Raw genomic sequence first — 17,004 nt, 5'->3', positions numbered from 1 at the left:
GGGGGCGGCCGGAGGAGGAGGGAGGGGCAGTGGGAGGAGGGCTGCCGGCAGAGGAGGGAGGAGGGACGAGGGGGCGGCTTGAGGAGGAGGGAGGATGGGGTGGTCGGAGGAGGGAGGGGAGGAGGGAGGAGGGAAGAGGAGGGACGGATGGAGTACCTCGGTGGAGGAGTAGCACGGCGACGGCGGCAGTAGATGACGGGTATCGGCGCGGGCGAGAGTGACTGGGAGGGAGAGTTAGTGAGAGTGTCGAGCGCGTGGGGAGGATAATATAAGGTTAGTAGTAGCACGGTTTGGTGGAAAACGCTACTTCTATGGAGCGTAGCAGTAGCGCTGGGTACGGATACGCGCTACTGCTAAGTTGGACTAGCCATCTGCGCCCAGTACAAACATAGCAGCAGCGCGTTTTGCTAGCACGCGCTATTGCTAAAAATCATAGCAGTAGTGCGGTTTATTTTACACACGCTACTACTAAGTAGCAGTAGCGCACAAATTTTTTCAACGCTACTGCTAAGATGGTGTGTATAAAGTTTTCCCTAGTACTGGTTGAGGGACACTCTCTCTGGATGAGAAGAGATAACAGAAAGATAGGCACGGAGTAAGGAAGGTGAATGATGCATCTAAATAATGGAGAGCAAAACAATATAAGTCAAAGAAAGAAAAGGGACGAAAAGAAAAAAAACACAAACAAACCCGAAGATGCCCTGATAAGACGCTTTTCCTCACGAATCTCTTGACACCGATGACGTGCTTTAGCAGGATCGAGAGATTAATCTACAAAAATAGCTGAGCCAACAAAAGAAAGAATTAAGAAATACCACATAAGAACAAATGAAGTCATACCAAAAGGAACAATAAAAACACATCTTATCAAGCATGGAAGAACCCATCGCAGAACTATCAACGGCAAAAACGGACACATTGAACATATAAAGGATAAGCCATAACGCCCAACTAGCGGCCATGGCCACGTCTCCTCTTTTGCAATGAATAGAGCGAGCGAATGGCCACATCGAGCGTGCGAGGCTGCGAGCGAAGGGCCACATCCAGCGAACGAAGGGGCCGAGCCAGCGTCCACCTACAACGTTGCAACCTCAGTCGCCTTCCCTTCTCCCACCTAAGGAACCCTAGCCGCCGCCTCCTCCTCCTTCCAGGTCCCACCTCAGCCGCCTCCCACATCCCCCCTCTCCCTCTCCCCCCGTCTCGTCTGCTCCGGGTGCGGAGGCGAGCTTCTCAGCGATTGTGGCGCTGGCTCGAGGTGGGCACGCAGCCACTCCTTCTCTCCCTTCCACCGCCGCTCGTCGCAGCTCCTCCTCCCCGCCTAGCAGCGGCCAGAGAAGGGCTGCTCCGCCGCCCCGCCTCATCTCCTCTTCCTCTCATTCTGAGGGTGCCAGGAGCATGGCCTCAATCTGGAGCAGGAGAGGCCGGGAGTGATATGGGAGCAGCTCGGCTCCACCCCGATGGTGACCGATGCGCTCAGACTTTTGGCCCGGTCTCGCTGCCGCGCGCAGTCCACCTCTCCCCGCAGGCATGCCGGCCACCTCCCCACCTGACGCACATCTTCCCCATGGGGCAATGGAACACGGTGAGCAGTAGGTAGGAGCGTGCGGTGCTGAGAAGGCCGGCTCCGTCCTGCTCTTGTGCCACCGCCGACCCACCCGAGAAGCCCGTCCACACACCCGTCGGCTCCTCCTCAGCTCGTTCCCATCTCTGGCAGGCAGGTGAGCTCCTGCTTCCTCTCCCTGTTTCCCTTTGATTTTGTGCTGGCGTTGTACTGTGTGTTTATGTTGTTGCTTTGTGAGATATGGCTACTACTTGTGCTGCTACATGTGTGTGTTGCTGGTTCTGGTGCTGCAAAGCCTGGCTGCTGTTTGTCCTGACGCTTTGTGCTACTAGTTGCTGCTGGTTGCTTGTGTTGCTGGTATGTGCTACACTGCTGCTACTTGCTGTTTGTTGCTTCCTTGTTTGGTTATTTGTGAAACTGAAATTCTTTGTGAAAAGAAAATTTTGAAGATAAGGCTATAAGCTGATGAGCTGACCTTCATTTCCATTTTTTATTTAATAATTGATGAAGGATATGTCATATATTCAGTTGCTAACATTTTCTCTCTATGGTATAAGAGAGGCTTCGGATGCGAAGGCAGTAGCACGCAGCGCCAGATCGAGCGCACATACCTCGACGACAAGAGACCAGTACACTTAACTGTTGGGGAACGTAGCAGAAATTTAAAATTTTCCTACGTGTCACCAAGATCTATCTATGGAGAGACCAGCAACGAGTAGAAAGAGAGTGAATCTACATACCCTTGTAGATCGCTAAGCGGAAGCGTTCAAGTGAACGGGGTTGATGGAGTCGTACTCGTCGTGATTCAAATCACCGATGATCCTAGTGCCGAACGGACGGCACCTCCGCGTTCAACACACGTACAGCCCGGTGACGTCTCCCACGCCTTGATCCAGCAAGGAGAGAGGGAGAGGTTGAGGAAGAATCCATCCAACAGCAGCACAACGGCGTGGTGGTGGTGGAGGAGCGTGGCAATCCAGCAGGGCTTCGCCAAGCACCATGGGAGAGGAGGAGTAGGGAGAGAGGTAGGGCTGTGCCAGAACTTCGTGTATAGCTTCCATGCGCCTCCCCACTATATATAGGGGTGGAGGGGCTGGTTTCTTGCCCTCCAAGTCCATTGGGGCGTTGGCCAAGGTGGGAGGAAAGAAATCTCATTATTTCCTTCCCCACCGATTGTTATCCCCCCTTTTTAGGGATCTTGATCTTATCCCTTCGGGATATGATCTTATTCCTTCTAAGGGGGGATCTTGGTGCACCTTGACCAGGGGTGTGGGGCCTTGCCCCCACTACCCACGTCCATGTGGGTCCCCCCATGCAGGTGGGCCCCACTCCGAAACCTTCTAGAACCTTCCCGGTACAATACCGAAAAATCCCGAACATTTTCCGGTGGCCAAAATAGGACTTCCCATATATAAATCTTTACCTCCGGACCATTCCGGAACTCCTCGTGACGTCCGGGATCTCATCCCGGACTCCGAACAACATTCAGTAACCACATACAAACTTCCTTTATAACCCTAGCGTCATCGAACCTTAAGTGTGTAGACCCTACGGGTTCGGGAGACATGTAGACATGACCGAGACGTTCTCCGGTCAATAACCAACAGCAGGATCTGGATACCCATGATGGCTCCCACATGTTCCACGATGATCTCATCGGATGAACCACGATGTCAAGGACTTAATCAATCCCGTATTCAATTCCCTTTGTCTATCGGTATGTTACTTGCCCGAGATTCGATCGTCGGTATCCAATACCTTGTTCAATCTCGTTACCGGCAAGTCACTTTACTCGTTCCATAACACATCATCCCGTGATCAACTCCTTGGTCACATTGCGCATATGATGATGTCCTACCGAGTGGGCCCAGAGATACCTCTCCGTTTACACGGAGTGACAAATCCCAGTCTCGATCCGCATAAAACAATAGATACTTTCGGAGATACCCGTAGTGCACCTTTATAGTCACCCAGTTACGTTGTGACGTTTGATACACCCAAAGCACTCCTACGGTATCCAGGAGTTACACGATCTCATGGTCAAAGGAAGAGATACTTGACATTGGCAAAGCTCTAGCAAATGAACTACACGATCTTTTGTGCTAGTCTTAGGATTGGGTCTTGTCCATCACATCATTCTCCTAATGATGTGATCCCGTTATCAACGACATCCAATGTCCATAGCCAGGAAACCATGACTATCTATAGTGCTCCCACTCACTTCTTTGGAAATACAAGTTTCTCATAAACTTTGTATAAACCCAAAATCTTTGATCATCTTATCAAAGCGCACATTCCAACTCCGAGATGCTTACTCCAGTCCATGGAAGGATCGCTGGAGCTAGCATACCTTTTAGCATCCTTAGGATCGACAAAAACTTTCTGATTTGTATCACATACAACCTTTCCATACGAAGACTGGTAAGGAAACTCGTTTTGTCATCCATCTGCCAGATTTCATAAATGCAGCTAATGCTAACATGAATCCGACGGACTTAAGCATCGCTACGGATGAGAAAATCTCATCGCAGTCAACTCCTTGAACTTGTGAAAAACTCTTCGCCACAAGTCGAGCTTCATAGATGGTGACATTACCATCCACGTCCATCTTCTTCTTAAAGATCCATTTATCTCAATGGCTTGCCGATCTTTGGGCAAGTCCACCAAAGTCCATGCTTTGTTCTGATACATGGATCCTATCTCGGATTTCATGGCTTCTAACCATTTGTCGGAATTTGGGCCCACCATCACTTCTCCATAGCTCATAGGTTCATTGTTGTCTAGCAACATGACCTTCAAGACAGGATTACGTACCACTCTGAAGTAGTACGCATCCTTGTCATCCTACGAGGTTTGGGAGTGACTTGATCCGAAGTTTCATGATCAATATCATAAGCTTCCACTTCAATTGGTGTAGGTGCCACAGGAACAACTCCCTGTGCCCTGTCACACACTAGTTGAAGAGACGGTTCAATAACCTCATCAAGTCTCCACCATCCTCCCACTCAATTCTTTCGAGAGAAACTTTTCCTCGAGAAAGGACCCGATTCTAAAAACAATCCATATTGCTTTCGGATCTGAATTAGGAGGTATACCCAACTGTTTTGGGTTTCCTATGAAGATGCATTTTATCCGCTTTGGGTTCGAGCTTATCAACCTGAAACTTTTTCATATAAGCGTCGCAGCCCCAAACTTTTAAGAAACGACAACTTAGGTTTCTCTAAACCATAATTCATACGGTGTCATCTCATCGGAATTACGTGGTGCCCTATTTAAAGTGAATGTGGTTGTCTCTAATGCCTAACCCATGAACGATAGTGGTAATTCGATAAGAGACATCATGGTATGCATCATATCCAATAGGGTGCAACTATGATGTTCGGACACACCATCACATTATGGTGTTCCAGGCGGTATTAATTGCGAAACAATTTCCACAATGTCTTAATTGTGTGCCAAAACTCGTAACTCAGATATTCATCTCTATGATCATATCATAGATATTTTATCCTCTTGTCACAATGATCTTCTACTTCACTCTGAAATTACTTGAACCATTCAATAATTCAGACTTGTGTTTCATCAAGTAAATATTCTCAACATCTACTCGAATCATCTGTGAAGTAAGAACATAACGATATTCACTGCATGCCTCAGCATTTATTGGACTGCACACATCAAAATGTGTTAGTTCCAACAGGTTGCTATCTTGTTCCATCTTATTGAAACCGAGGCTTTTCAGTCATCTTGCCTATGTGGTATGATTTGCATATCTCAAGTGATTCAAAATCAAGTGAGTCCGAACGGTCCATTTGCATGGAGTTTCTTCATGCATATACACCAATAGACATGGTTCGCATGTCTCAAACTTTTCAAAACGAGTGAGTCCAAAGATCCATCAACATGGAGCTTCTTCATGCGTTTTATACCATTATGACTTACATGGCAGTGCCACAAGTAAGTGGTACTATCATTACTATCTTTTGGCATGAACATGTGTATCACTACGATCGAGATTCAATAAACCATTCAGGTTTAATACTAATCTTGATGGTAGAGGGAACGTGCGATGTTTGATTATATCAAACTTGGAAACACTTCCAACACATATCGTCAGCTCTCCTTTAGCTAGTCTCCGTTTATTCCGTAGCCTTTTATTTCGAGTTACTAACACTTAGCAACCGAACCGGTATCTAATACCCTGGTGCTACTAGGAGTACTAGTAAAGTACACATTAACATAATGTATATCCAATATACTTCTATCGACCTTGCCAGCCTTCTCATCTACCAAGTATCTAGGGTAATGCTGCTCCAGTGGTTGTTCCCCTTATTACAGAAGCACTTAGTCTCGGGTTTGGGTTCAACCTTGGGTTTCCTCACTAGAGCAGCAGCTGAATTGCCGTTTCATGAAGTATCCCTTTGTTCCCTTGCCCTTCTTGAAACTAGTGGTTTCACCAACCATCAACAATTGATGCTCCTTCTTGATTTCTACTTTCGCGGTGTCAAACAACGCGAATATTTCAAGGATCATCATATCTATCCCTGATATGTTATAGTTCATCACAGAGCTCTAGCAGCTTGGTGGTAATGACTTCGGAGAAACTATCACTATTTCATCTGGAGGATCAACTCCCACTCGATTCAAGTGATTGTTGTACTCAGACAATCTGAGCACAAGCTCAACAATTGAGCTTCTCTCCTTAGTTTGCAGGCTAAGAAAATCGTCGGAGGTCTTATACCTCTTGACGTGGGCACGAGCCTGAAATCCTAATTTCAGCCCTCGAAACATCTCATATGTTCTCCGGTCAATAACCAACAGCGGGATCTGGATACCCATGTTGGCTCCCACATGTTCCACGATGATCTCATCGGATGAACCACGATGTCAAGGACTCAATCGATCCCGTATACAATTCCCTTTGTCTATCGGTATGTTACTTGCCCGAGATTCGATCGTCGGTATACCGATACCTTGTTCAATCTCGTTACCGGCAAGTCACTTTACTCGTTCTGTAACACATCATCCCGTGATCAACTCCTTGGTCACATTGCGCATATGATGATGTCCTACCGAGTGGGCCCAGAGATACCTCTCCGTTTACACGGAGTGACAAATCCCAGTCTCGATCCGCATAAAACAATAGATACTTTCGGAGATACCTGTAGTGCACCTTTATAGTCACCCAGTTACGTTGTGACGTTTGATACACCCAAAGCACTCCTACGGTATCCAGGAGTTACACGCTCTCATGGTCGAAGGAAGAGATACTTGACATTGGCAAAGCTCTAGCAAATGAACTACACGATCTTTTGTGCTAGTCTTAGGATTGGGTCTTGTCCATCACATCATTCTCCTAATGATGTGATCCCGTTATCAACGACATCCAATGTCCATAGCCAGGAAACCATGACTATCTGTTGATCACAACGAGCTAGTCCACTAGAGGCTCACTAGGGACATATTGTGGTCTATGTATTCACACGTGTATTACGATTTCCGGATAATACAGTTATAGCATGAATAAAAGACAATTATCATGAACAAGGAAATATAATAATAATACTTTTATTATTGCCTCTAGGGCATATTTCCAACAGTCTCCCACTTGCACTAGAGTCAATAATCTAGTTCACATCGCCATGTGATTAACACTCACAGGTCACATCGCCATGTGACTAATACCCAAGAGTTTTAGGTTTGATCATGTTGCTTGTGAGAGAGGTTTTAGTCAACGGGTCCGAACCTTTCAGATCCGTGTGTGCTTTACAAATCTCTATGTCATCTCCTAGATGTAGCTACCACGCTCTATTTGGAGCTATTCCAAATAACTGTTCTACTTGGAGCTATTCTAAATTGTTGCCCCATAATACGTATCCGGTATCTCTTCTTAGAGCTATCCGGATAGGTGTTAAGCTTGCATCGACGTAACCTTTACGACGAACTCTTTTACAACCTCCATAATCGAGAAAATTCCTTGGTCCACTAGTTACCAAGGATAACTTTGACCGCTGTCTATGATCCATTCATGGATCACTCTTGTACCCCTTGACTGACTCATGGCAAGGCACACTTCAGGTGCGGTACTCAGCATGGCATACTGTAGAGCCTATGTCTTAAGCATAGGGGACGACCTTCGTCCTTTCTCTCTATTCTGCCGAGGTCGAGCTTTAAGTCTTAACTTCGTACCTTGCAACTCAGGCAAGAACTCCTTCTTTGACTGGTCCATCTTGAACACCTTCAAGATCATGTCAAGGTATGTGCTCATTTGAAAGTATTATTAAGCATTTTGATCTATCCTTATAGATCTTGATGCTCAATGTTCAAGTAGCTTAATCCAGGCTTTCCATTGAAAAACACTTTCAAAATAACCCTATATGCTTTCCAGAAATTCTACGTCATTTCTGATCAACAATATGTCAACAACATATACTCATCAGAAATTCTATAGTGCTCCCACTCACTTCTTTGGAAATACAAGTTTCTCATAAACTTTGTACAAACCCAAAATTTTTGATCATCATCAAAGCATACATTCCAACTCCGAGATGCTCACTCCAGTCCTTAGAAGGATTGTTGGAGCTTTGCATACTTATTAGCATCTTTTGGGATTGACAAAACCTTCCGGTTGTATCACATACAACCTTTCCTCATTAAAATCGTCGAGGAAACAATGTTTTGACATCCTATCTGCAAGATTTCATAAATAATGCAGTAATCGCTAATATAATTCCAACAGACTCTTAGCATCGCTACGAGTGAGAAAATCTCATCGTAGTCAACTCCTTGAACTTGTCAGAAAACATCTTAACGACAAGTCGAGCTTTCTTAGTGGTGACATTTACCATCATTGTCCGTCTTCCTTTTGAAATCCATCTGTACTCATTAGCCTTACGACCATCGAGCCGTTCTGCCAAAGTCTACACTTTGTTTTCATACATGGATCCTCTCTCGGATTTTATGGCCTCAAGCCATTTATCGGAATCCGGGCCCACCATCGCTTCTCCATAGCTCGTAGGTTCATTGTTGTCTAGCAACATGACCTTCAAGACAGGATTACGTACCACTCTGAAGTAGTACGCATCCTTGTCATCCTACGAGGTTTGGGAGTGACTTGATCCGAAGTTTCATGATCAATATCATAAGCTTCCACTTCAATTGGTGTAGGTGCCACAGGAACAACTCCCTGTGCCCTGTCACACACTAGTTGAAGAGACGGTTCAATAACCTCATCAAGTCTCCACCATCCTCCCACTCAATTTTTTCGAGAGAAACTTTTCCTCGAGAAAGGACCCGATTCTAGAAACAATCCATATTGCTTTCGGATCTGAATTAGGAGGTATACCCAACTGTTTTGGGTTTCCTATGAAGATGCATTTTATCCGCTTTGGGTTCGAGCTTATCAACCTGAAACTTTTTCATATAAGCGTCGCAGCCCCAAACTTTTAAGAAACGACAACTTAGGTTTCTCTAAACCATAATTCATACGGTGTCATCTCATCGGAATTACGTGGTGCCCTATTTAAAGTGAATGTGGTTGTCTCTAATGCCTAACCCATGAACGATAGTGGTAATTCAATAAGAGACATCATGGTACGCACCATATCCAATAGGGTGCAACTATGATGTTCGGACACACCATCACATTATGGTGTTCCAGGCGGTATTAATTGCGAAACAATTTCCACAATGTCTTAATTGTGTGCCAAAACTCGTAACTCAGATATTCACAATGATCTGCTACTTCACTCTGAAATTACTTGAACCATTCAATAATTTAGACTTGTGTTTCATCAAGTAAATATACTCAACATTTACTCGAATCATCTGTGAAGTAAGAACATAATGATATTCACTGCATGCCTCAGCACTCATTCGACTGCACACATCAAAATGTGTTACTTCCAACAAGTTGCTATCTTGTTCCATCTTACTGAAAATGAGGCTTTTCAGTCATCTTGCCCATGTGGTATGATTTGCATATCTCAAGTGATTCAAAATCAAGTGAGTCCGAACGATCCATTTGCATGGAGTTTCTTCATGCATATACACCAATAGACATGGTTCGCATGTCTCAAACTTTTCAAAAACGAGTGAGTCCAAAGATCCATCAACATGGAGCTTCTTCATGCGTTTTATACCATTATGACTTACATGGCAGTGCCACAAGTAAGTGGTACTATCATTACTATCTTATATCTTTTGGCATGAAAATGTGTATCACTACGACCGAGATTCAATAAACCATTCCTTTAGGTGCAAGACCATTGAAGGTATTATTCAAAAATAGAGTAACCATTATTCTCCTTAAATGAATAACCGTATTGCGATAGACATAATCCAATCAGGTCTATGCTCAACGCAAACACCAATCTCGGTGGTAGAGGGAGCGTGCGATGCTTGATCATATCAACCTTGGAAACACTTCCAACATATATCGTCAGCTCACGTTTAGCTAGTCTCCGTTTATTCCGTAGCTTTTATTTCGAGTTACTAACACTTAGCAACCGAACCGGTATCCAATACCCTGGTGCTACTAGGAGTACTAGTAAAGTACACATTAACATAATGTATATCCAATATACTTCTATCGACCTTGCCAGCCTTCTCATCTACCAAGTATCTAGGGTAATGCTGCTCCAATGGTTGTTCCCCTTATTACAGAAGCACTTAGTCTCGGGTTTGGGTTCAACCTTGGGTTTCTTCACTAGAGCAGCAGCTGAATTGCCGTTTCATGAAGTATCCCTTTGTTCCCTTGCTCTTCTTGAAACTAGTGGTTTCACCAACCATCAACAATTGATGCTCCTTCTTGATTTCTACTTTCGCGGTGTCAAACATCATGAATATTTCAAGGATCATCATATCTATCCCTGATATGTTATAGTTAATCACGAAGCTCTAGCAGCTTGGTGGCAATGACTTTGGGGAAACATCACTATCTCATCTGGAGGATCAACTCCCACTCGATTCAAGTGATTGTTGTGCTCAGACAATCTGAGCACAAGCTCAACGATTGACCTTTTCTCCCTTAGTTTGCAGGCTAAGAAAATTGTCGGAGGTCTTATACCTCTTGACGTGGGCACGAGCCTGAAATCCCAATTTCAGCCCTCGAAACATCTCATATGTTCCGCGACGTTTCAAAAACGTCTTTGGTGCCTCTACTTAAACCATTTAATTGAACTATCACGTAGTTATCAAAACGTGTATGTCCGATGTTCGCAACATCGACAAACGACGTTGGGGTTCAGCACACTGAGTGGTGCATTAAGGACATAAGCTTTCTACTGATCGCATAATCGCTACTATCAACTTTCAACTATATTTTCTCTAGGAACATATCTAAACAGTGGAACTAAAGCGCGAGCTTACGACATAATTTGCAAAAGGTCTTTTGACTATGTTCAGGATAATTAAGTTCATCTTATGAACTCTCACTTAGATAGACATCCCCATCTAAGTGATCACATGATCCGAGTCAACTAGGCCGTGTCCGATCATCACGTGAGACGGACTAGTCATCATCGGTGAACATCTTCATGTTGATCGTATCTACCATATGACTCATGCTCGACCTTTCGGTCTCCGTGTTCCGAGGCCATGTCTGCACATGCTAGGCTCGTCAAGTTAACCCTAAGTGTTTTCGCTGTGTAAAACTGTCTTACACCCGTTGTATGTGAACGTAAGAATCCATCACACCCGATCATCACGTGGTGCTTAGAAGCGACGAACTGTAGCAACGGTGCACAGTTAGGGGAGAACACTTCTTGAAATTTTGTAAGGGATCATCTTATTTACTACCGTCGTCCTAAGCAAACAAGATGCATAAACATGATAAACATCACATGCAATCAAATAGTGACATGATATGGCCAATATCATTTTGCTCCTTTTGATCTTCATCTTCTGGGCTCCATGATCATCATCGTCACCGGCACGACACCATGATCTCCATCATCATGATCTCCATCATCGTGTCTTCATGAAGTTGTCACGCCAACGACTACTTCTACTTCTATGACTAACGCGTTTAGCAATAAAGTAAAGTAGTTTACATGGCGTTCTTCAATGACACGCAGGTCATACAATAAATAAAGACAACTCCTATGGCTCCTGCCGGTTGTCATACTCATCGACATGCAAGTCATGAATCCTATTACAAGAACATGATCAATCTCATACATCACATATCATTCATCACATTCTTCTTGGCCATATCACATCACATAGCATACCCTGCAAAAACAAGTTAGACGTCCTCTAATTGTTGTTGCATGTTTTACGTGGCTGCTATGGGTTTCTAGCAAGAACGTTTCTTACCTACGCAAGACCACAACGTGATATGCCAATTGCTATTTACCCTTCATAAGGACCCTTTTCATCGAATTCGTTCCGACTAAAGTGGGAGAGACTGGCACCCGCTAGCCACCTTATGCACCAAGTGCATGTCAATCGGTGGAACCTGTCTCACGTAAGAGTACGTGTAAGGTCGGTCTGGGCCGCTTCATCCCACAATACCGTCGAAACAAGATTGGACTAGTAACGGTAAGCATATTGAACAACATCAACGCCCACAACTACTTTGTGTTCTACTCGTGCAAAGAATCTACGCAATAGACCTAGCTCATGATGCCACTGTTGGGGAACGTAGCAGAAATTCAAAATTTTCCTACGTGTCACCAAGATCTATCTATGGAGAGACCAGCAACGAGTAGAAAGAGAGTGCATCTACATACCCTTGTAGATCGCTAAGCGGAAGCGTTCAAGTGAACGGGGTTGATGGAGTCGTACTCGTCGTGATTCAAATCACCGATGATCCTAGTGCCGAACGGACGACACCTCCGCGTTCAACACACGTACAGCCCGGTGACGTCTCCCACGCCTTGATCCAGCAAGGAGAGAGGGAGAGGTTGAGGAAGACTCCATCCAACAGCAGCACAATGGCGTGGTGGTGGTGGAGGAGCGTGGCAATCCAGCAGGGCTTCGCCAAGCACCATGGGAGAGGAGGAGTAGGAAGAGAGGTAGGGCTGTGCCAGAACTTCGTATATAGCTCCCATGCGCCTCCCCACTATATATAGGGGTGGAGGGGCTGGTTTCTTGCCCTCCAAGTCCATTGGGGCGTTGGCCAAGGTGGGAGGAAAGAAATCTCATTATTTCCTTCCCCACCGATTGTTATCCCCCCTTTTTAGGGATCTTGATCTTATCCCTTCGGGATATGATCTTATTCCTTCTAAGGGGGAATCTTGGTGCGCCTTGACCAGGGGTGTGGGGCCTTGCCCCCACTACCCACGTCCATGTGGGTCCCCCCATGCAGGTGGGCCCCACTCCGGAACCTTCTAGAACCTTCCCGGTACAATACCGAAAAATCCCGAACATTTTCCGGTGGCCAAAATAGGACTTCCCATATATAAATCTTTACCTCCGGACCATTCCGGAACTCCTCGTGACGTCCGGGATCTCATCTGGGACTCCGAACAACATTCGGTAACCACATACAAACTTCCTTTATAACCCTAGCGTCATCGAACCTTAAGTGTGTAGACCCTACGGGTTCGGGAGACATGTAGACATGACCGAGACGTTCTCCGGTCAATAACCAACAGTGGGATCTGGATACCCATGATGGCTCCCACATGTTCCACGATGATCTCATCGGATGAACCACGATGTCAAGGACTTAATCAATCCCGTATTCAATTCCCTTTGTCTATCGGTATGTTACTTGCCCGAGATTCGATCGTCGGTATCCAATACCTTGTTCAATCCCGTGATCAACTCCTTGGTCACATTGCGCATATGATGATGTCCTACCGAGTGGGCCCAGAGATACCTCTCCGTTTACACGGAGTGACAAATCCCAGTCTCGATCCGCATAAAACAATAGATACTTTCGGAGATACCTGTAGTGCACCTTTATAGTCACCCAGTTACGTTGTGACGTTTGATACACCCAAAGCACTCCTACGGTATCCAGGAGTTACACGCTCTCATGGTCGAAGGAAAAGATACTTGACATTGGCAAAGCTCTAGCAAATGAACTACACGATCTTTTGTGCTAGTCTTAGGATTGGGTCTTGTCCATCACATCATTCTCCTAATGATGTGATCCCGTTATCAACGACATCCAATGTCCATAGCCAGGAAACCATGACTATTTGTTGATCACAACGAGCTAGTCAACTAGAGGCTCACTAGGGACATATTGTGGTCTATGTATTCACACGTGTATTACGATTTCCGGATAATACAGTTCTAGCATGAATAAAAGACAATTATCATGAACAAGGAAATATAATAATAATACTTTTATTATTGCCTCTAGGGCATATTTCCAACATTAACAAGCCCCAAAATACTACTATGAGATTAGTTAAATTCAGTGCTGTAGTGATGCCTTTGTTCTTCAGTTAAATTTTTTTAGTACGAGGAACCAGTAGTGTCCCCTCTGTTCTTCAGTTAAATTCAGTTGATACATTATGGTATTTACAACAACTCCATGTTATCTTGTTTTGTGTTGCAGCGAGTTCCATGCATTTTGAAGCTACGACCGCTAGAAACCAGTGAAGAATGAAGAAAGGAGGATCTACCAGCAGCTTCGAGTAGGAGGATGAGATCTCGATGGAGTTCATGTTTCAGCAACCGTAGTAGCGCATCCTCTGACCTCGACCTAGGTTAGCTCCTTCTTTAAGTGATGTTAGTCGGTCAGCTTTCTCTACCTAGCTCCATGCGGCAGCCTGGCCAGCTGCCTTGTTCTCTCCACTTAATCCTTGCTATTTGTAGGCCAGAGCCAAATTTAGTTTTTTCTGCATTCAACTGCAGGCTCTTTAATGTATTTTAGTAAGTGGAATCTGACTTCTCATGGTTTGCCTAAACAATGGTTAGTCTATTGTACAATTGAACTAGGTCCATGGCTTTAAGAAATTGAGCGAAACCTACTTTTTCAGGCTTTAAACCCAATCATTCATATTTGTTGCGACCAAATGTTCTGTTATAACTTTAAAATTGAAAACCAAGTTTCCCTGTACAATTATACTTTTTTGTGAGCTTATTATTCATAAGTTATAGTAATATGCTATTATGGGCTTTGCTCCAACATGATAAGGAGGAAAGAACTGCAGGCTATATTGTTCGTTGACATTCATGATCATTACACACCAAGCTTACATTCAGGCTATATTTTGTCTCAATTTTTTCGACATTTGAATAAATAAAAAATGGCCGCGGGTGCAAATGCACCCGGGGGCCGAATTGATTTTCCGAAGTACTTTAAGTAATAAGGCGCCTTTTATTGAAAAATAGTCCGATTTGTTTTTGTTTATCCATATACAACATCATGTCCGAGTTCATCATCTTCTAATACTGGAAGAGGATGCACTATAAGTTATAAAGCAAGAAAGTAAAACATGGATTTCATTTACTTGAGAGAAGATCTGGCCATGATATACTGCTACGTGCCAGACTATAAGTTCAACAAATGATCACGAGCTTAGTGTCTGCCGTTTATGATGCCAATTTTGGAGATACTGTGTCCCGTTTTTGGAAAAATATTCTGTTCAACTACATACTAATACAGGAAGTTTTCCCATTCTTTTTTCTTTTTCCATTTGGGTAAGGCCTATATATATGGTGTTACCTTAGTGGCAAATTTGTATGGTATTTTTATTGCTTCTTTGCTGGATCATGGATCACATTCACAATATCAATTTGTAGCCTAGCTTCCAATACTTGCTTACAATGTTTTTCTCTTTGTGACCAGTCCGCCGTGATGGAAAACGTTAATATTCCAACAAAAGTGCTTCCGGATGCTACGATGAGATAGCGCTTGGCCTTCCAAGTGCAGCTAACTCAACACACAAGGCAAGGACCTCGAGGCAAGTGTTTAATTCTATCCATTGAGTACCAGCTAAATAATGAACTTGCAAAGACATTAATATCCATCTATGTCTATGAAACTGCCCGAGGCTGAAGATTGGCTGGCAGACGAACCTCTTAAATACATGGAAGTCTCTTACAACAAAGTGCTGCAAGACATCAATTATGATAAGTTGCAGTTGGTTGAACAAAAAGTAATTCTCTGGAACACGAGCTGAAAGAAAAAGATGGAATCATAGACTATTTGAGGAGCAGCTGGTGGATGATGTCTATGGAAGACATTTCTGCTTTTGCCAATCACAACCGGCCGCAACACACCCACCATGAAGAGCAGCTTAGATGATGAGGTAATTTTCGACACGGCTGGTACATGCGCTACCTAATCTAAATACTGCATATCTTAGTTACCATAAGCTGGGTGATCAAAGCTATCTATATGATGCACCTCTGCCTATTAGCTAATCTCATCCCTTTCTTTTGGCCTATGTTCTTATTTGACAAAGCTGAAGGAAGCACGTCCAGATTGGTACTCTGGATGGTGAGGTTAGATTAATTGACCACAATTTCTATTGACTTTTCCTGTACACAATGTTCACAAGTTCATGTATTAAGTACATTTTAGCGTGTCACTTGTGTTTACTCTTTTTTTAATGCAAGTTTACAGCTACTCGGAGTTCCTAATTGCAGACTCAACTATCTTGACCTACCGATGATCTAATTTGTGGCATTATTACCTTAAGAAAATATTTGCATTTAATTTCCTTTGTATATAGGGGTATAAGTTCTTACCAAATGTACTCAAATATACAGTTATTAAAAAAATGTAAATATTTTCAACATGGACATGGTTTTAAACGGGTCTGGCGCAACTGGTCATCTAGTGACCATAATGGCCCAGGCAACCGAAGATGGAGAGGATACCAAAAGAGGAACCTCCGGCGCAACAGTAGACATAGCAGAACACGAAGGCCGCTCCCCTCACTACCACAGCAAAATCAACACACAACATAGGAGATTCGGCCACAATGGCAGGAACAACACATCAGCCACTCCCTCTACCATGCCCATGACCACGGGAAGCAGGAGCCACAGATGCACCACACGAAAGAAAATCGTCTGAGACCACAGGAGCTTGGATCAGAATGGGAGGAAAAACAAAGCAATCACTCCCCCTACATTGGGCCACGACCATGGCATGAAGAAGCAACCATAGACACACCAGGTGAGAGGAAATTGGTCGACGCCATAGGAGGCATCATCAGAACAGAGGCAGCAGCAAGACAGCCACCCCTCTATCACGCCCATGACCAAAGGAAGCGACAGCGGTGGACACACCACATGAATGAAGTGATCGAGATCGGCTGACAATAAATCCAGCGGAAGCCCCAGATTGACAACCAGAGGACACAAAACATGGAGGCCAAGAAATTTAAGGTAATAGTAGTGGGAAGCAAATGTGTCGAACTCTCCGGAGGGTAAAAAGCCAGGCATGCAAATAGGGGGCAAGAGCAGCAGGCAACTGACTAACTAAACAAATATACGTGGAAGCAGACAACCATATCCATAATCGTATA

At 44.3% G+C, this 17,004-nt stretch overlaps 1 long non-coding RNA gene across 4 annotated transcripts; it reads left to right on the top strand.

Annotated features, from left to right (window-relative positions):
- The first annotated feature begins 1,033 nt into the window (after positions 1–1,033).
- LOC119365197 lies at positions 1,034–16,266 on the top strand. Of its 4 annotated transcripts, none has more exons than XR_005175370.1 (4): positions 1,034–1,918; positions 2,119–2,190; positions 14,079–14,229; positions 15,315–16,266. It is a non-coding gene; the product is annotated as an uncharacterized LOC119365197 (long non-coding RNA). The 4 variants fall into 4 exon arrangements; XR_005175372.1 differs by having other exon boundaries at positions 1,034–2,190; positions 15,315–15,777; positions 15,934–16,266; XR_005175371.1 differs by lacking the exon at positions 2,119–2,190 and having other exon boundaries at positions 1,034–1,718.
- Positions 16,267–17,004: the final 738 nt, after the last annotated feature.

The sequence above is a fragment of the Triticum dicoccoides genome, chromosome 2B (genome assembly GCF_002162155.2).
Source record: "Triticum dicoccoides isolate Atlit2015 ecotype Zavitan chromosome 2B, WEW_v2.0, whole genome shotgun sequence".
Lineage (NCBI taxonomy): Eukaryota > Viridiplantae > Streptophyta > Magnoliopsida > Poales > Poaceae > Triticum > Triticum dicoccoides.
This window is presented reverse-complemented; position numbering and strand designations above follow the sequence as displayed.